The 21,365-nt window shown below is 43.2% G+C and overlaps 1 long non-coding RNA gene across 1 annotated transcript; it reads right to left on the bottom strand.

Annotated features, from left to right (window-relative positions):
* Nucleotides 1-16,433: 16,433 nt before the first annotated feature.
* On the bottom strand, nucleotides 16,434-20,863 carry LOC137525752 (uncharacterized). Its single transcript, XR_011022993.1, has 3 exons — nucleotides 20,778-20,863; nucleotides 16,731-16,860; nucleotides 16,434-16,631 (listed from the first exon to the last, which is right to left on the bottom strand). It is a non-coding gene; the product is annotated as an uncharacterized lncRNA (long non-coding RNA).
* Nucleotides 20,864-21,365: the final 502 nt, after the last annotated feature.

Below are 21,365 nucleotides of genomic sequence, written 5' to 3'. Positions count from 1 at the left end.
AGCTAGGCCCCTTTGTTAGGGTCAGTTAGTGCCCAGCCCACTGCACCGCATTCACCGATTAGTCGCCGATTAGCGCCATCACTGTCGCTAATCAGCATTGGTACTATATAGTATCTAGTGATCATTCCTGATCGGACATACCTATAGCAGTACATTAGGGTCACCTTAGTGTAGGCTCCACTAAAAACGCAGTGTTTACCCTATCAGGCCTGATCATTCACCCACACTTGCGTTCAGCTGCCCCACTGTAGTGACAGATTTTTTTTTCTGATCACTGCAAAAACACTGTACACTAGCTGTGGTGCTGTAAAGATTAGTTTTGATTTTTTTTTAATCAAAACTCAGTGACCACAGCTTTCTACCTCTCAAATACTCCCTTTTGCTAGGTATGTGCTCTTTTTTTCTGGGTAGTCTCGGAGGAAAACCCCATAAATTTAGCAGTCCACAATGGCAAGAAGGGGGATTTCCGATGAGGAGGTATACAGGTACATGGACCAGTCGGATGAGAGCATTTGGGAAGACTCAGCCGACGAATCATCCGGGTCCGAATTTGAACCTGTGGAAAGCAGTGGTTCTCTGACTGAAAGTGATGACGAGGTTTTGGTCCCGGCTAGAGCCAGGCGTACCAGATCCCATGTCGTTAGACCGCAGGTGGTGCAGGATCCGCCTCAAGGGCAGCAGGGTGGTGCTAGCGCTGATGAGAGTTTTCTTGGTGAGGCAGGCACCAGCAGCGCAGCATCTCCTGGACTTAGTACCAGTACTTCCGTAGACCCTGGTGAAGTGGTGAGCGCCAGCATGGAAGTTGAAACTGATACAGTGGCATGTGCAGTAGTACCCCCGTCGCAGCCACCAAGAAGAAGACGGGCCCGTAGTACCCATAGACTCCCAGAGGTGCTGGCACATCCAGATTGGCAATCCCCTGATTCCGCCGCACCCGTAGTGCCCCCTTTCACCGCCCAGTCTGGAGTCCAGGTGGCGACAGCTCATCTAGGAACAGCCATAGACTTTTTGCAGCTGTTCATCACCCAGGTTCTCTTGGACTTAATTGTGGTTGAGACCAACCGTAAAGCCACACAATTCATTACCGAGTACTCGGAGAAAAGCTATGCCCAGCCTTTCCGGTGGAAACCAGTCCAAGTTTCCGAACTTAAAATCTTTTTGGCCCTTATCCTTCACTTGGGACTAATGAAACAGAATGTATTGCGGTCGTATTGGTCTACGAACCCAGTACATCATGTTCCCTTGTACCCTGCTGCCATGTCCAGGACACGATTTGAGTCCATCCTGCACTTCCTGCACTTCAATGACGACAAAACCTGTCATGAAAAGGACCACCCTGCTTATGACCGGCTCCACAAAATTCAGCCCCTCATAGACCACCTGTCATCAACATTTGCAGATGCTTATACCCCTGAACAGAACATCTGCGTAGACGAGTCCCTCTTACGCTTTACCGGGTGCCTTGGCATCAAACAGTACATCCCAAGCAAGCGCGCCCGGTATGGGGTGACACTGTATAGGCTCTGTGAAAGGGCCACAGGCTATACATGTCGTTTTAGGTTCTATGAGGGAAAAGACTCAAAATTGGAGTCGGTCAGATGCCCTGACTACCTGGGGAGCAGTGGCAAGGTTGTGTGGGACTTGGTGTCACCCTTGTTCCAGAAGGGGTACTATCTTTATGTGGACAACTATTACACAAGTGTGGCCCTCTATCAGCACTTAAAGTTAGAAGGAATCCGATGCTGTGGCACTGCACGACCTAGTCGCCAGGGCTTCCCCAACGGCTCGTTACCACCAGACTTGAACGGGGGCAGAGGACCGACTTGTGTACTGACGACCTGCTCGCGGTGAAATGGAGGGACAAGAGGGACGTTTACTTTCTGTCCACCATTCACACAGACACGACAGTCCAAATTCAACGGGCAACTGAAGTCATTGAAAAGCCCCTTGTCGTCCACGAATATAATGTCAACATGGGAGGGGTGGACTTCAATGACCAGAGGTTAGCGCCCTATTTAATTTCCCGGAAAACAAGACGCTGGTATAAGAAAGTGTCTTTTTATCTGATTCAATTGGCAGTTTACAACAGCTTTGTTCTCTACAGTAAGGCTGGGAGAACTGGATCTTTACTTCAATTTCAGGAACAGATCGTTCTGGACCTCCTGTATCCAGGAGGTGCCAGCCCCCCCCCCCCCCCAGATGCAACTAGCCGACTGCATGGAAGGCATTACGCCTATCAGCTTCCGAGTACCCCAGGTCAACGCATCCGAAGAAAACGTTGTTGTGTCTGCAGCAGTGCTAGAAGAAGGACTGACACCAGTTTTTATTGTCCCAAATGTCCTGACCAGCCTGGCCTATGCCTAGGGGAGTGTTTTGAGAGGTACCACGAGCAGGTACACTATTAGAACCTAGGGAACTCCAGACACAGGAGTAGGCACACACTCAGTGGTATTTCGCACATTGTCCCAGGGGGAGGAGAGGTCAGCTTGAAAACCAAACAAACAGGTAAGCATAAAAGTCGGAAGAAGGATCGGTTTCCATGCTTTGATATTGCTGATCTGGGCTGGATTGACGATATAAGACGGCATGTTTGAATTTTCCTTGAGTGTGGACAGCCCCAGTTTATATGTGATTTAATTTGGGCCTATGATGATACTTTAATGCCACACAGAGTCATCTATATTGGCAGGCATATTGCTGTATACTACAGGCATAATGCTGTATACTAAAGTTCTGAGGCCCAGTCACATAAGTTGGAGGCTCACCCAGAGTGCAGGGTGGCACGGGGTGTCTCTCTCCTGAGGTTATCACTGCCATTGATGTGAAGGAAGATCTGCCATTGATGTGGAGCAAGGTATGTTTGCCGTTCATTTTTCCTTTCAGCCCAGAGTGCATTACCCGTATACCCAATATAAGGAGTATAGCAGAAACTCCTAATATTGGCCATACATGTAATGATTGCAGAGACCCTAAAATGCCAGGACAGACTCCACAAATGACCTCATTTTGGAAAGAGGACACCCTAAAGTATTCTGTGAGGTGCATGGTGAGTTCATAGAAGATTTTAGTTTTTGTCACCAGTTAGCAGAATTTTTTGTTTTTTTTTTATTTTTTACAAAGTGTCATTTTCCGTTAACTTGTGACAAAAAATACAATTTTCAATGACCTCACCATTCCCCTCATGGAATACCTTGTTGTGTATTCTTTCCAAAATGGGGTCATTTGTGGGGTTTGTCAACTGTCCTGGAAAGTGGGCGGGGTGCTAAATTTTGAGCACCCCTTTAAAGCCTTAAGGTACTCATTGGACTCTGGGCCCCTTAGCGCAGTTAGGATGCAAAAAAGTGCCACACATGTGGTATTGCCGTACTCAGGAGAAGTGGTATAATGTATTTTGAGTTGTATTTTTACATATACCCATGCTGGATGGGAGAAATACCTCTGTAAATGACAATCTTTTGATTTGTTTACACACAGTTGTCCATTTACAGAGATATTTCTCCCACCCAGCATGGGTATGTGTAAAAATATACCCCAAAACACATTGTACTACTTCTCCCGAGTACGGCGATACCACATGTGTGATACTTTTTTGCACCCTAACTGCGCTAAGGGGCACAAAGTCCAATGAGTACCTTTAGGATTTCAAGGGTCATTTTCCGGCATTTGGTTTCCAGACTACTCCTCACGGTTTAGGGCCCCTAAAATGCCAGGGCAGTATAGGAACCCCACAAATGACCCCATTTTAGAAAGAAGACATACCAAGGTACTCTGTTAGGAGTATGGTGAGTTCATAGAAAATTTTATTTTTTGTCACAAGTTAGCGTAAATTGATTTGTATTTTTTTTTCACAAAGTGTCACTTTCCGCTAACTTGTGACAAAAAATAAAATCTTCTATGAACTCACCATAGTCCTAACAGAGTACCTTGGTATGTCTTCTTTCTAAAATGGGGTCATTTGTGGGGTTCCTATACTGCCCTGGCATTTTAGGGGCCCTAAACCGTGAGGAGTAGTCTGGAATTTGATTTCCAGACTGCTCCTCACGGTTTAGGGCCCCTAAAATGACAGGGCAGTATAGGAACCCCACAAATGACCCCATTTTAGAAAGAAGACACCCCAAGGTATTCTGTTAGGACTATGGTGAGTTCATAGAAGATTTTATTTTTTGTCACAAGTTAGCGGAAAGTGACACTTTGTGAAAAAAAAACAATACAAAAAAATAAAATCTTCTATGAACTCACCATAGTACTAACAGAATACCTTGTGGTGTCTTCTTTCTAAAATGGGGTCATTTGTGGGGTTCCTACACTGCCCTGGCATTTTAGGGGCCCTAAACCGTGAGGAGTAGTCTGGAAATCAAATGCCGCAAAATGACCTGTGAAATCCTAAAGGTACTCATTGGACTTTGGGCCCCTTAGCGCAGTTAGGGTGCAAAAAAGTGACACACATGTGGTATCGCCGTACTCGGGAGAAGTAGTACAATGTGTTTTGGGGTGTATTTTTACACATACCCATGCTGGGTGGGAGAAATATCTCTGTAAATGGACAATTGTGTGTAAAAAAATCAAAAGATTGTCATTTACAGAGGTATTTCTCACGCCCAGCATGGGTATGTGTAAAAATACACCCCAAAACACATTATACTACTTCTCCCGAGTACGGCGATACCACATGTGTGGCACTTTTTTGCACCCTAACTGTGCTAAGGGGCCCAAAGTCCAATGAGTACCTTTAGGATTTCACAGGTCATTTTGCAGCATTTGATTTCCAGACTACTCCTCACAGTTTAGGGCCCCTAAAATGCCAGGGCAGTATAGGAACCCCACAAATGACCCCATTTTAGAAAGAAGACACCACAAGGTATTCTGTTAGGACTATGGTGAGTTCATAGAAGATTTTATTTTTTGTCACAAGTTAGCGGAAAGTGACACTTTGTGAAAAAAAAAATACAAATCAATTTCCGCTAACTTGTGACAAAAAATAAAATATTCTATGAACTCACCATAGTCCTAACAGAATACAATGGGGTGTCTTCTTTCTAAAATGGGGTCATTTGTGGGGTTCCTATACTGTCCTGGCATTTTAGGAGCCCTAAACTGTGAGGAGTAGTCTGGAAATCAAATGCCGCAAAATGACCTGTGAAATCCTAAAGGTACTCATTGGACTTTGGGCCCCTTAGCGCAGTTAGGGTGCAAAAAAGTGCCACACATGTGGTATCGCCGTACTCAGGAGAAGTAGTATAATGTGTTTTGGGGTGCATTTTTACACATACCCATGCTGAGTGGGAGAAAGATCTCTGTAAATGGACAATTGTGTGTAAAAAAAATCAAAAAATTGTCATTTACAGAGATATTTCTCCCACCCAGCATTGGTATGTGTAAAAATACACCCCAAAACACATTATACTACTTCTCCTGAGTACGGCAATACCACATGTGTGGCACTTTTTTGCAGCCTAAGGGGTCCAAAGTCCAATGAGCACCTTTAGGCTTTACAGGGGGGCTTACAATTAGGCACCCCCCAAAATGCCAGGACAGTAAACACACCCCACAAATGACCCCATTTTGGAAAGTAGACACTTCAAGGTATTCAGAGAGGGGCATGGTGAGTCCGTAGCAGATTTCATTTTTTTTGTCGCAAGTTAGAAGAAATGGAAATTTTTTTTTTTGTCACAAAGTATCATTTTCCGCTAACTTGTGACAAACAATAATATCTTCTATGAACTCACTATGCCTCTCAGTGAATACTTTGGGATGTCTTCTTTCCAAAATGGGGTCATTTGGGGGGTATTTATACTATCCTGGAATTCTAGCCCCTCATGAAACATGACAGGTGGTCAGAAAAGTCAGAGATGCTTCAAAATGGGAAAATTCACTTTTTGCACCATAGTTTGTAAACGCTATAACTTTTACCCAAACCAATAAATATAGGCTGAATGGGTTTTTTTTAATAAAAAACATGTTTGTCCACATTTTTCGTGCTGCATGTATACAGAAATGTTACTTTATTTGAAAAATGTCAGCACAGAAAGTAAAAAAAAATGATTTTTTTGACAAAATTCATGTCTTTTTTGATGAATATAATTAAAAGTAAAAATCGCAGCAGCAATTAAATAGCACCAAAAGAAAGCTTTATTAGTGACAAGAAAAGGAGCCAACATTCATTTAGGTGGTAGGTTTTATGAGCGAGCAAAAAACCGTGAAAGCTGCAGTGGTCTGAATGGAAAAAAAGGGTCTTGTCTTTAAGGGGGGTAAAGCCCGCGGTCCTCAAAAGGTTAAAGTGACACTTAAGTAAAAAAAAAAAAAAATGAATTTTACTCACCTGGGGCTTTCCTCAGCCCCCTGCAGCTGATCAGTGCCCTCGCGTGTCCCTCCGATCTTCCTGTCCCCGCCGGTGGCCACTTCCGGTTTCGCCGTCACCGTCCGTCAGGCTGGGAACATGAGTGATTCTTCGCGTTCCCAGCCACAATATCTCCTCCTATGCTGCTATTGCGGCCTTCCTTGCTGCAATAGCAGCATAGGGGGAGATATTGTGGCTGTGGATATTGAAGAGGGGGAGATATTGTGGCTGTGGATATTGAACGCGAAGAAACCGGAAGTGTCCGCAGGCGGGGACAGGAGGATCGAAGGGACACGGCGAGGGCACCGATCAGCTGAGGAAAGCCCCAGGTGAGTAAAACTCATTTTTTTTAAACTTAAAGAGACTCTGTAACAACAAAAACCTCCCCTGGGGGGTACTCACCTCGGGTGGGGGAAGCCTCCGGATCCTAATGAGGCTTCCCACGCCGTCCTCTGTCCCATGGGGGTCTCGCTGCAGCCCTCCGAACAGCCGGCGACAGAGCCGACTGTAGCTTCAATATTTACCTTTGCTGGCTCCAGCGGGGGCGCTGTGGCGGCTTTCGGCACGGAAATAGACGGAAATACCTGATCTCCATCGGGTCCGCTCTACTGCGCAGGCGCCGGAAACTTGCGCCTGCGCAGTAGAGCAGACCCGACGGCGATCGGGTATTTCCGCCTACTTCGAAGCCGACAGCCGTCAGAGCGCCTGCGCAGGAGCCAGGAAGGTAAATATTACGTCACCGCTGCACGGAGGGCTGCAGCGAGACCCCTGACGGATGGAGGACGGCGTGGGAAGCCTCATTAGGATCCGGAGGCTACCCCCACCCGAGGTGAGTACCCCCCAGGGGACGTTTTGTCGTTACAGTTCCTCTTTAAGGTTACCTTTAAATCCGAGTCTAATCCGAAGCTTTGATTCAAATCTGGATCACGATCACGGCATATCCGGATTTCGATTCTGCCGTGGCTGGATTTACTCTAATCCGTGATTGGGGGGTATCCAAGCAACACTATTTAGTGCTTGCCTAATTAAGGTAACGCTGTGCAGATTAATATGAGGGAACGCTCGTTAAGAAGAAGGGGTGGCCGCTATGCATGCCTTACATAGCAGTGCACATTGCTATGTAAGGAACAAGCCTTCCTTAGTAACTTGAAATGCGGGTAGTCCTGTGAAGTATCGCAACCGCGATACTTCACCCACGGCTGCTACTATGTTAATTTACATAGTTACTGCATGGCCGCCATACGTGCGTAGCGGCCGCCCCTTCTTTTTAACGAGCGCTCCCTCACATTAGGCTGTGCTGCTTTTTTTTTTTTAAGTGTTTTCCTTATTAGTTATGCTTAGTTTTTATACTGAGTATTGGCCCACTTCATAGTTGGTTTTAGGCATGTTTATGGTTTATGTAGCTAATAAAATTGTATATTGGCATAACAGTCTTGGACCTCTGCCATGAAGGTACCGAATGCCAGTGTGCGCTGCAAGAATATAATTATTGTTTTCATAGATACTGAGCCATAATATAGCCATATGCTGTAGGTAGCAATAGAAGTTCACTGCCTCATCTTTACCTCAGCAGATCAGGACAGCTCCATCTCTGGAAGTGTTTAAATCCAGACTGAAAACCCACCTGTTCAGTCAGGAGAACAGAGGCGCCAGCAGAATAAAAGTGGATAAAACCTTTAAAATTTGCTTGGAGGAAGTGGTGGACCTCCATAAAGCAGACACGAAAGACTGCCTGAAAAGTAGCAATCACATTTATTATATAGTACCCCAAAAGTGCAACGCGTTTCGCAGGCCGAGCCTGCTTCATCAGGCAATAAACATGGGGACAGAACAGAATTCCAGCAACAGCAGGTGTAGCACCTCAGTGAGCACCTGTTCAGTCAGGCACTTGCAGAAATATAAATTTATCCTCTGTGTTAATACTTTATCCTACCACCAATTACTGAATTTGAGAGAACCTAAGCACTTTGATTCCTAGTGGAAAAAAGCGCTCTAGACATGTTGCTGTTATTGTTGTTTTTGTTATCCACTAACTCCTGTGTTTCCTTCCCTTTTGTCATCCACCCCCCCCACTACCCTCTATATTGTAAGCTCGCAAGGGCAGGAAGCCTCTTCCAATTGTTTCTTATTTTGCTGTCATTTACCATATGAATGTATACCAAATTTAGTGATATCTGAAACCATACATTACCTATGTATGTATTTTCACTTGTATTACTGGATGTGATGTCATGATTGTACAGTGTCTGCAACTTCTCATGTTTATATGTTCCCCAATATTTTCTTTGTACTATGTACTGCGCTATGGAAGATGTTGGCACTTTAAATAATAATAATAATATTACTGACTGAAAATGTAGGTTCAGTGTGTATTTATGATTATTTATTTCCTCTACTCTTATAGTGTACACATTAAACAATGCTTTACAGGGTAAATCATGCTCAAGTGTTGTCATTTAAAAATACCAAATAAAAATAGAAAAAAAATCTCTTAAGTTCAGTTAATTTTGATCAATTAAATATAAACCTACAACATACAGGTCATAGGGTATGCACAATTAGTAGTATATCCCTTCCCACAAAGCCTTTCACTGCAGCTAACCTCTGCACACAATGAAGCGTTTGTCCAGAACAGGCCAGGCTGCACTGCGCATGGGAAAATCAGCTGCACCTCTCATATGTTTATTTCTCCCATTAAGTCCCATCGTCTACAAGGGCATTCCTTAACATTTCCCAGGGAAATATTTATGGTGCTGATATCAAGGACTTGTCACTGTGGAATATAGCATGTAACATTGCTCCTTCATTAGCTACACATTCAGTGGGCTGAGTCTTGTTAAAATAACTGTTCCCCTTTCAGAAAATACTTGCTGCAGCTTCAGTGCGTAGAAAGCCATGCCGGGGTATTCCCACTAGACAGTGTTCATTTAAACAGCATATAATAATAGCTAAAGATTATATTATAAATGCTATTCTCAGCACATGCAAAATGAATTGTGATGTGAAAATATATTATAATTATTATTTAGTACTTATTTATATAGCCCCAACATCTTCCGCAGCGCTGTACAGAGTACATAGTCACTTAAAGGGAACCTTAACCGAGATTAAAAAAAAAAGTTTCACTTACCTGGGGCTTCCACAAGCCCCCTGCAGCCGTCCTGTGCCCTTGTCAGTCTCAACTATCCTCCGGTCCCCCGCCGCAGATTAATCTCGGTTAAGGTTCCCTTTAACTGTCTCTCAGAGGTGCTCACAATCTGATCCCTACCATAGTCGTATGTCTAAGTATGTATTGTGTATTGTATGTATTGTAATCTAGGGCCAATTTACAGGGAAGCCAATTAACTTCTAGGGATAATTTACAGGGAAGCCAATGAACTTATCTGTATGTTTTTGGGTGTGGGGGGGAAACTGGAGTGCCTGGAGGAAACCCACACAGACACAGGGAGAACATACAAACTCTGTGCAGATAGCACCTGGGCTGGGATTCGAACCGGGGACCCAGTGCTGCAAGGCTAGAGCACTAACCACTATACCACCATGCTGCCCAAATTATAAACATATGTGTGCATTCACTAAGAATATTTATAAGGCAGAGGTTCACCTGTAAAACAAAATGAATACAATTAATTGGCTGCATACTGCATTGCATGATAGCTTGTACCTGTGATCACGTTCATTCTAATACTATGAATTGTATAATTATTATTAACCTGAGGCGAACCTCAGTCCAAAGAACAGATGCTTACCTGAGAAGGCTATCAGAGACGCCCATATCCTATTCTCCTGGCTGCAAGGCACGTCTATTGACCTAAGGAAGCGGGCTAGTAACCGTCTTGTCTTTTTTTGTATTTGAATAAATACTTTTCCAGTATTACTGGTGTTTTTGTTGTCAGGAGAGTTATAGAGAAACCGTGACCAAGATTTGAACTTCATCCCAATCAGTAGCTGATACCTCCTTTTACATGAACAATCTATTCCCTTTCACAAATGGATCATCAGGGGGCTCTGTATGGCTGATATTGTTGTGAAACCCCCCTCCCTCCCCCCCCCCCGCAGGAAACTGTGAGGACCATGGTCCTGGCAGTTTCATGTCTGTGAACCTAGTTGCACTGTGGGAAATAGCTATTTACAGCTGTTTCCAACTGCCAAAAAAGCAAGCAGCAGCTACTTCCACTGACATCACCTGCCAGCAGTAAAAATGTCACCATGTGATAAATGTCAGAATGAAATCAGAGAGAGGAAAGCTTTTTACAACACTAACTAAATCATTTATACATAATTATTGTAAAAATTAAGCACTTTTTTATTACATTATTTTCACTGGAGTTCCCCTTTAAGCGATTACCTGTCATTTTTTTTTAACTATTAGAAATGTATATATATTTTTACACTTGGGCGCCTCCATCCTTACAAGTATTACCTAGAGTATTATTGGAGGTGGTGTTATCCCTTGGCAGTGTCCAGATGCCACTGGTCTCTGTCCCTCTGTGAGAGACAATGCAGGCGTGCGGTGTCAGTGGTGTTGCTGGATCCTCCACACTCTCTGGTGCTGTTGTGTAATACCCAAGCCGTACAACAAACCTACACAGATAGATCCGGGGTGGCTGTATTGTGCGTAAATTGGCTAGTTGGTAGAATGAGTTTAGGAAAGACAAGGATAGTTCATTGTAAAGAGTAACACTTTTGTTTATTAAATAAAAAGCTTGCATTGCATTTCAGGGACATTCCCCCTTCATCAGGGACATTCCCCCTTTTTCGCCTAATGAAAGCCCGCTTCATCAGGCAATCAGTGTTGGAGATACACACGGCTCAATCTAAGGGCCCAGCGCCTACTGTAAGGCCCTTAGATTGCATGCCTGGAGAGTTTATAATACATTTTATTGTCTATATATAACGACTCATTGGCTGGTCATTATATACCTGAGGGTGGTAACCACCAACCCCCCTCCTTTTAAATGGATTTTAATCGTTTTATTCTAATTTGGCGCCTCTGTCATTACCGGTTATCTATTGTCCCTGAAACATGTTGCATGCTTGGGTATTACACAAGAATACCAGGGAGACAGCAACACTGCTAATACTTGTGGCTGGTCTCCTGTGTCAGGGCTCTGCCTCTGACACAGGAGACCTGGGTTCAAATTTCAGCTCTGCCTGTTCAGTAATCTTGCACATATTCAGTAGGAGACCTTGGGCATGTCTCCTTAAAGCCAGTGGGTACCAGTTTAAAAATCAAAAAGTCAGATACTCACCTAAGGAGAGGGAAGGCTTGGTCCTAATGAGCCTTCCCTCTCCTCTCCCGGTGCCCTCGGTGCTGTGCTGGCTCCCCTGTACGCGTTCGCCGTCGCAGTGACTTCGGAGGTCTTCGGGAGCACTCGGGCTTCCGAAGACGGGCCGCTCCATACTACGCACGCGCGAGTGCGTCATAGAGGGCGCTCGCACATGCGTAGTATGGAACGGCCTGTCTTCGGGAGCCCGAAGGCTTCCGAAAGCTCCCTTCGGCTGCGGAAGTGGCAGTATTTGACCGAACTGGTCGAATACTGCCACAGGGGATCCTGCGCGGGACCGGGCACCGGGAGAGGAGAGGGAAGGCTCATTAGGACCGAGCCTTCCCTCTCCTTAGGTGAGTATCTGACTTTTTTTAATTTTTTTCGTACAAACTTGTCCAAAGGACTTTGCCCTATGGGTACATAAAAGATCTTATAACTTTTATTGTCACAAAACCTAATTGGTTAAAAATGAGTAGTTCATATGAGTGAGAATATCCCTTTAATATCCTTCTAATGTTCTTGCGACATTTGAACCAATCTGATGTGTAATTTTTCATTTTCCCATTCACATGCAGTGGCATGATTGTACTTAGGGGAATTTGTCACTTTAAACACATGGCGTAGAACTTTATATTTACTGTTGGTCAGTTTGGTTCTATACATACCGTGCTGTTTTTTATCTACGGTTGCCTAGCAACCTCTTTATCCTCCTCCCCATTGCTTGTGTTTTTACAAATACAAGAGGACCCGATAGGTCCTGCAGCTGATGGCCAGGAATGAATGGGACGCACGCTGCGCCCCATCACCATGGCAATAAGCACGCTGGGGCGTGCTGGGATGAGACTATGGGTGGATATTACGTCACCGTCATAGCTCAACCCTCCGCTCTGGGACGCACTCTGCGCTCCACCTCTATGACAACGAGTACGCAGGGCACGTCTGGACGAGACTGTGGGCGGATATGACGTCACCGCCACAGCTCAGCCCCTTGCTCTGCGTAGACACCCTCTTACGTTAACATCACCTATCAGGTGGAAACATTTCCGAATTAAGGAGGATGTCCGCCCAAACAGGGCGGCACTTTTGGTCCGATGTTATAGCATCCATGTCCCCGGGTGACACATTAATCCCATGGAATTGCAGGATATCTGCGGCCAGCCCAGCAATTACCATACATGAAATAGGTAGGAGGATTCATCCGTCTGGGCCAACCCCCATTTTTCCCCTCCCTCATCTGTATATATAGGACCTGGCCTCACATGGCAACACAGCTCTGACTGGGGCAGCTAACATATGGGGGGATGATGTTAATGTGAATAATGTGTATATAAAGTGATTGGGTGTTACTGTATATTTGTATAGCACTTTCTGATGAAGCCGTTTGGTGAAACATGACCATGTCAAAGTTCATATACAGCACTGTGCACCTTTTGTGTAAATAATTTTCGATTCATCCTCCTAGTAAGCATCATATGTATGTGGTGATCTTGCACGACCTAGAGTACACCTCCAGTGATAAATCTGTCAACTGGTGGTGACTCTCCAAGCTCCACATACATTTTTAACTGTGTAGTATACCAATTATAACCGTGGGATAGCTACACCCCACTTTTTATGTGACGCAAAGTGGAGGGGGATAAGCCAGGACCCATGCATGTGTTTATCGGTAGTCTTAACTTGAAGACCTTCACAGGGAGTTTGTCCATTCATAAGAACTACTCATTTTTAACCAATTAGGTTTTGTGACAATAAAAGTTATAAGATCTTTTATGTACCCATAGGGCAAAGTCCTTTGGACAAGTGTGTACGATTGTATTTCCCTGGTACCTCCATTCGGTAGTGCTTACATTTTTTTATTTTTTAAATGGTAAACATTCACTTTAACACTGCTACTGCCTATAGAGTGCGTCCTAGTGGCTGCAGCTCTGGCGCTTTGAGAATGCCAGGAGAAAAGCACAATGTTCTTTGTTTGATTAAAACTTGCTTGCCTGCAGTGCTCTCACATAATGACAGACACCTATGCTGATACAGCGGACAGCAGCATTCGTACTCTGCCCCTGCATGCCACAGCCTGAATGCAGAGAGGAGGACGTGACAGCCACTTAGCCTTTAACCTGGCTTAAAGGGACAACTGAAGTGTGGGTACTGGGGGAGGCTGCTCACAAGCTGGGCCACACTTGGCACTGCCTCAATGCTCACAATTCCTGCAGATGGTGGGCAAAGATTTCCGCTGGTGGTGGGTGGAGTTTACTGCAAGTGTTGGGCAGAGTTTTTTTGCAATGTCACATTAATTGAATTTAAAAAAGAGCAGTCCCTGGGCACCCAGATCCCTCCTCTCTGCACGTGTCTGCCACAGGAAAGAAGCAGCCTGACACTACTGGCAACTGCCATTCACTAAGTGCTTTTGAAAATAAAGAAATCCCTGAGAATCCCCCATGAAGAGATGGACTAGTGCAAAACCTGTCGCTTCTGTCAGATTTCTACTACCTACTGTAAGTGACAGCAACGTAGGAGAAAAGTAATTTATGGCTCATTTTACTCTGGAAAAATGTACTTCTTATTTGTATATGTTTGCACATATTTTAAATTTTACAATTTTTCGCCATAGTGCCCCTTTAAACTCTGTGTATAGCTGAATCATATCAGATGGGGTTGTAAAGTGGTGTTATTTACACCTCCTACACTATTGGAACTCATCCATATTTTGTGTGCTCGAGCCCTGAGCTCCTTGTATTTAATAATTTTAGGCACTATTATTTGGCCCAAGGAAGTGGGCTGAGACCCCTGAAACGCATTACCAGTGCATAATAGATTTCATTTCTATATGACGTTGTCTTTATTGAGGAAAGCCACCTCCTTTGTCTACTTTTAGTTGTTTTAAATCTCATTTTATATACCACTAGACATCTCTTTATCCCCCCTGTGCTTCTCGCTCTCCATTGGAGGGGTGTTCTTGGTCCCATGTGGCACCACCAAGATTGGTACCTCTTGTTTTTTTCTATAAGAGAGTGACCACTTCCAGCACTTCCTGGCAGTGGCGTAGCTAAGGAGCTGTGGGCCCTGGTGCAGGTTTTACATGGGGCCCCCCCCAAGAACTTTATACATAGCAATTGATACAGCGCACCAAAACTTGCCAAGGACAATCACAGTGTCAGAGGTGCAAGAAGGGGATTGGGAACAGTGTGTTAAGGATTACTACTATTCAAAGCATCTATAGAAGTGATTATTACCAGCACAGGACCAATAGAGAGCTAATACTGTGATAGAGGGTGGACGCTTCGGGGCCCCTCTGGCCCAAGGGCCCCGGTGCGGTCGCTACCTCTGCACCCCCTATTACTACGCCCCTGCTTCCTGGACACCCGAGTGGAGGCAGGGTTTTGAATCTCCATCTGCCTTATGTGGTCGGGTTGCCTTTGTGAGTACTACTATTTATACAGTACTTCTATGCATAATTCTCGTGTTGGTTACATATTGTGCCATTTGTGCTCATGTTGTGTCTGTGTTTCAATGTTTCAAGGTGTACATCCACCCATTTTCTCTCAGTTTTGGTGTACTTTAAAGGGAACCCGAGGTAAGAGTGATACGGAGGCTGCCATATGTATTTTCTTTTAAACAATGCAGCTTGTCTGGCGGTCCTTCTGATCCTGTGTCTCTAATACTCCTACCCAATAGCCATAGACCATGAGTAAGTATGCAGATCAGAGGCTCTGACTCAAATCTGACTGGATTATCCACCTACTTGTTTCAGGGTTATGACTACTGATGCCAGAAGATCATCAGGACTGCCAGGCAACTGGCGACGTTTAAAAGGCAATAAATATGGCAGCCTTCATATAACTGTCACTTTGGGTTCACTTTAAATGAGGGTTGCAAAAGGATACCATTTAATGGCATATCATTTTTTTAAACAATCCAGTTCATTGTATTATGTTATGTCCACCAGTGTTCTCTATTGTTCTCCAACCTTAGAAAATTAATACCAATATGCCTGTTAAGAAATCCTTGGAAGAATTTTCAGTGCCTCCTTATTAGTGGTGAAGAAATGGAAAAGCATAATTATAGTTGTAGATGAAAGGCTATTTTGTGTTAGAATTAACACAAACTTCTATATCCCAAGCAGATGTTTACCAGGGACAATTTGTTTTTCACTCCTGGAGTATAGGCCTAACACATGTTGCACAAAGGCTCTTTGCCCCGTCCTTTCATAGATTGCATAAACCACAGCGATCTGCTTTCTAATATAATTCAGTGTCTGGCTACACAGGACTGACATCATTAAGAACCTACAGACTTTGGCATCGTTTGCAAAACCTCACTGAGTGCGCAGAGCTATTTTCCGAAAAGCCTGCCTAATTTTTGTGATTCTCTTAATAGACCACCCATGCTAGGAGCCTCTCCAAATCTGGTCTGAGAAAACACTTTTACAAGTTTGCTGTTGTGTGTTGTACACAGCTTTCTTTTATACAGAAGTCCTGCGCTATATGTAATTGGATATAGGCGACCTTCCAGAGTCTCATTTTGTAAATTATCTCTAGATCCCACAAAATCCAACAGGCCACGCAAATTTAGAAAACCATTCTATGCGCTTATTTATATGTGAATTGGGTGCACAAAAAAATGCCACTTTCATATTACAGGTCTTTGTACGATGCTTGAAGCCCATTTCATAGAAAGAGTTACAGAAAATGTGCATAAAAAGTACAAACATGTTTTGCTTAGAGAATAGAAATGGTAAATTCTGTGTTGTAGTGCATCACAGTAGACCAGCTTAACACCACTAACAGCCTCTTCATACTCTGTCTTCTTTCCACTCTGGTAGTCAGTGAGGGTACTTGGTACCTGCAATGCACAGTCTACTTCGCTGGTGGCTGGCCAACTATTATCACGACCACAGCCATGTGTCCTTGGAGTGATAAGTGGATAAGCTGTCAGTAACTATATAGTTTTGCCTGCATGCAGGTTTCACAGTTAGCCTTGCCATCCATACCCTGGGCCCTGTCACTGTTGCTTCCATAAGATAAGACCTGCAGGGGGCAGAGAAGTAGTGTTAGTCTTTCAGGGAACCAGGAGACTGCAGGCTAACTAATGTGAGGACCTGTTATCCATTGCAGCAGAGAACTTACCTTTTGTTATTGGACAACCCCTTTATCACATTTTTTAAACTGTAGTCGGAAACTAAGGTCTCACACCAGGACAAGTGTCGGCGTCTGTCTTGGAGATGGATGCCAGCACAAGTGGAAACGGTGCCTAAAGCTTTCAATGTGCAAATGTGAGAAATGTTTCATAATGAGAAATGCTCAAAGCCTCAAACTTACTGGATCATTAATGCACAAAACTTTAAAGAACATATGTTGAAGCGTAAAGCTTTTTGTTAAAGCGGAATATAACCCTGCATTTCAACTTTGCTCTAAAACATTATTTACAGTATATTATATGCAACCAGCATTTTTTTTTTACTAGACCAGCATTGGAAGGGTTACACAAGGCTTTAAAGTTCCTTTAGATTTCTGCAGACGCATCAGAAGCTGAAAAGAGATACATTTTGTTTACAGAAATGTATCTAAGTGTTGAATGACTCATCTCTCTGACTGAGAAGGAGCTTGGAAGACAGCCAAAGAGTGTGTAACTGTTTATCAATAGATACATAGAATGTAACAATCTGAACTTCTGCAGATCTCTCCACGGAACTTGAAACGTCTGTGTTTAACCCTTCCAATGCTGGTCTAGTAAAAAAAAAATGCTTTTTGCATATAATATGCTGTAAATAATATTTTAGAGCAAAGTTGAAATGCAGGGTTATATTCTGCTTTAAGCAATACATTAAGCATTGTAACTGTCCTTGTATCTTATGTCATTCTATGCAGCCACATTTGTGATGGGACACTTGACTTTCATGTCACATGACCACCTGAAACTCATGTTATATCTTGGGTAGGTCAGAAAGTGCTCAAAAAAAGGGAGTGGTGCTAGAGTGGCGCTAGAAAATGCTCTAATTTCCCATTAATATTGAGCTTGGAGCCAGCAGGCAAATGCTTGGTGCATCCTAACCCTCCATGGCATTTTAACTTATGTAAAAATATGTTCCCCAGCTAAGAAACATCAGTCACCTGACACTTCCTCTGTCTGGCAAGTAAAAGTGCCTATGATGACAGTGACAAAGCAATCATTCAACTTTATAATGTTTAGTTTTCAAAAATCCCTTCAGTTGCTACCTTAGGAGGGGACTGGAAATGTTAAGATAGTTAAAGTGTATCTTAATATTTCACATACAACTTGTAACATGTCAAAAAAGATGAGAAGACATGGGCACAGCTGCATAAAAACCCTTTATTGTGGCTGGGTAGACACAGTGGTTACAGCAGTGGGCAGAAAAAACAAGTTAATATTATATTACTGATTTAGATAAAGCCATTATCATCTTCAGATCAAGTAACATTAGTAAATAATGTAATTTTGCAATTTAATGCTATTAAAAAAATTACCTATTGATTACAGTCTGCAGCGAGCTATGAGTTTCCAGACATGGTAGATGCCGCCATGGCAAAATGTCTGTCTGGTGTGCTGAAATTTCCAAGTTCCCATTTCTCCACTGGTGTGAAAGGAAACAATTAAAAATGTTTCATCTATATGGTTATATTAAATCTCTTATTGTTATTATTATGGGCAGTGGCGTAGCTGAGGCATTATAGGCCCCAGTGCAGAGCCTATTCTAGCATGCTATGCATTTTCAATTCACTTTTTCTCCTACATTTTCTCCTGGGTGAAATTTTAGGACCTTATCAATAAAATACATTTTAAGTCACCAGCAAGCAAGAATACTCAGAACTATTTTTATAGCACCTTTTCCTCCATTTTTTGTTACTTCTTCAATTGCTGATGGAAAATTATCTCCAAGGGGAAAACTTAGGAGAAAATGGGCCAAACGCAATTCACTTTTTCACCTGGGTTTTCTCCTATTTATATGTTATATGTTATATTTATATATATCCTATATATGATATTTTCAAAACGTGTCATAAAATGACTTTCAAACTATCTGCAAGCAAACAAATACTCAAAATAATGTTGAAAGTAGTTTTTCACCTACTTTTTGGTACTTTTCCCATTGTAAAATGCTAAAAAGTTATTTTAAAGCGAAGATGAAAATGTATCTCCTAGGAGAAAAGTCAGGTGAAAAAGTGAATTGCATATGGGCCAATGTGATTTGAGCATTAGCATAGCTTATTGCCTATATGTAACCAATAACGTGCAGCAACTAAACCTGCTATCACTATACCTCCCCCCACTACCGTTGATCATAATAAGTAATCTTCTTCAGATTCAGGAATGTTCACAACATTTTCGCAGCTACAATTCTGATCCTAATTATGATGTTGTGGATAATCTTGATTTTGCATAATTTCATGTAACTGAAGTCTATGTAAGAATTTTTTTTGCATATTAGAAAACTTTTTTCGCTTATTCACATAAATGCAATAAAGTCTAAGGCATGAAATAGGTTTTTTATTTCTGCAAAATTATGTGTTATTGCAAAATGACTGATCATAATTGTGATAACCTGCTAAATTAATTTCACAATATTCTTAAGTTTTGTAATCGTAATTTACAAATTTCACAGCAAAATTACTACTTTGTGAAATTCAAGCTAGTGTACCAGCAGGGGAACAGTCTATTTATGTTTAGTGCTATTTAAAAAAACATATAGAGGTGATCACTACCAGCATTGCACCAATTAAGAGCTTATTCAGTGGTTGAAGGAGGGCCCCTGGTTGGCCACTCTGGTTCAGGGCCCCAATGCAGTTATTACCTCTGCATCCCCTACTGCTTATTGATTTATATAGCATTAACACCATATCCAGTACATACTGCTACAAATAGAAAAATGGAAATGTACTACATGGTTGCACAACAACACTCCTTATAAACTGTATATAAGGTTGAATGGAAATATTTATACAACAGTCAACAGTTACAAATGTCAATATGAAATTACCATATATACTCGCATACAAGCCAAATTTTTGACCCCCAAAAAGGGCACTATACTGGCCACTACCTACCTATACTGGGCACTATACTAGCTATACTGGGAACTATACTAGCTATACTGGAGCACTACCTACCAATACTGGGCACTTTACTAGCTATACTGGGGCACTATACTAGCTATACTGGGGCACTATACTAGCTATACTGGGGCACTATACTAGCTATACTGGAGCACTACCTACCAATACTGGGCACTATACTAGCTATACTGAGCACTATACTAGCTATACTGGGCACTATATTAGCTAAACTGGGCACTATACTAGCTATACTGGGGCACTACCTACCCATACTGGGCACTATACTAGCTATACTGGGACACACTGGGGGGACCCCCGGCTTATGTGGGGTCAATCATTTTTCCCTGTTTTTTCAGGAAAAAGTTGGGGGGTCGGCTTATATGCGGGTCGGCTTATATGCGAGTATATACGGTAATGAAATATAGAGCTAGTAAAGCAGAAACCGATAAGTGATGCATGGTGCTGATAAAAGCTTGACAAAAGTAATAGAAATCGTCCAACAACCAGCTTACAAATAGCAAGCAAACATCTACATCAAATATTTAATTTCACCTGAACAATTGTTGTTTGCACAAGCCTCACCCCAGGGTCATAAGTTATACATTTGGAATTAAATCAGCTTGTAAAGTGTATGTGATGTATGCTGATCATTTTACTTGTACAATGCAAGATTTTTTTTTCTCTTGGAACTGAATCTTGCCAAGGAGAGGAAACAGTGTTCACATGAGATTATTATTTATGGCACAGGTGTCAAACTCAAGGCCCATGAGCCAAATGCAGCCCTCCTTGCCATTTTATGTGGCCCTCCAATGTGCATCATTGTAAGCAGGAAAAGAAAGACAACAAACTATCTTCCCACCCAACGGAGTGCAACGGTGACAGTGTTTCTGACTGAAATATTGTCAGTTTGAGCTGGGGTGCAGCAATATCTCACCAGAAACCCCCCCCCCCCCCCCTAACCCCCACAAAATTAGCATTGGGCCCCATCCAGGGAACCAAGTGCCCCTGCCAGTGACTGGTAGATCATACACACACACCTTTCCTCCCCACCCCTGTCTCCACACATAGCAGTGTAGTGTAGCAGAGCAGTGTAATGTTTACCTGCTCCAGCGATATGTTATCTTTTCTGTTCTTCTTGGCAGTCGCACACTTTGTACTTTCATAACTCCTTCTCCCGATCATGTGACATGCCTCAGGAGCATGAACTATGCAGTCTCAGAGTTTGGCTGTTTGAAAGAGTAGATGAGGCCTGGAGCAGCACTGGAGCAAGTAAATATTAAACTGCTCCACTGCACTACTCTGCAGAAAGGGAGGAGCAGGCCCCCACTGTCGCTATAGTTACTTTGAGATTGCTCAATAAATGTTAAATCTTAACCTCCTTAGCGGTATGCCCGACACTGTGTGGGGCATACCGCTTGCTGGCCTCAGGAGTCCCCCTTGCATAATTAATGTGATCAAATGGCTCTAAAACCTTTAGCTAGCACTAGGCTAGCTAATACAAGTGTCCAGCTCCCCCCGATTGCCTGTGATCCCCCCCGACCCTCACGTTAATACTTTACCCAGCCTGGATTGAGCGATTGTGCAGCCTCCCTGCACAGCTTCGGTATCTCTATGGGGAGGATAGGGTTTGCACATGACGTTATGTGCGATCCTCCCCATAGTGAAGACGGAGCTGTGCAGGGAGGCTGT

This window comes from Hyperolius riggenbachi, chromosome 7 (assembly GCF_040937935.1).
Source record: "Hyperolius riggenbachi isolate aHypRig1 chromosome 7, aHypRig1.pri, whole genome shotgun sequence".
Lineage (NCBI taxonomy): Eukaryota > Metazoa > Chordata > Amphibia > Anura > Hyperoliidae > Hyperolius > Hyperolius riggenbachi.
The sequence above is the reverse complement of the archived record's forward strand: the minus strand, read 5'-3'. Positions and strand labels throughout refer to the sequence as shown.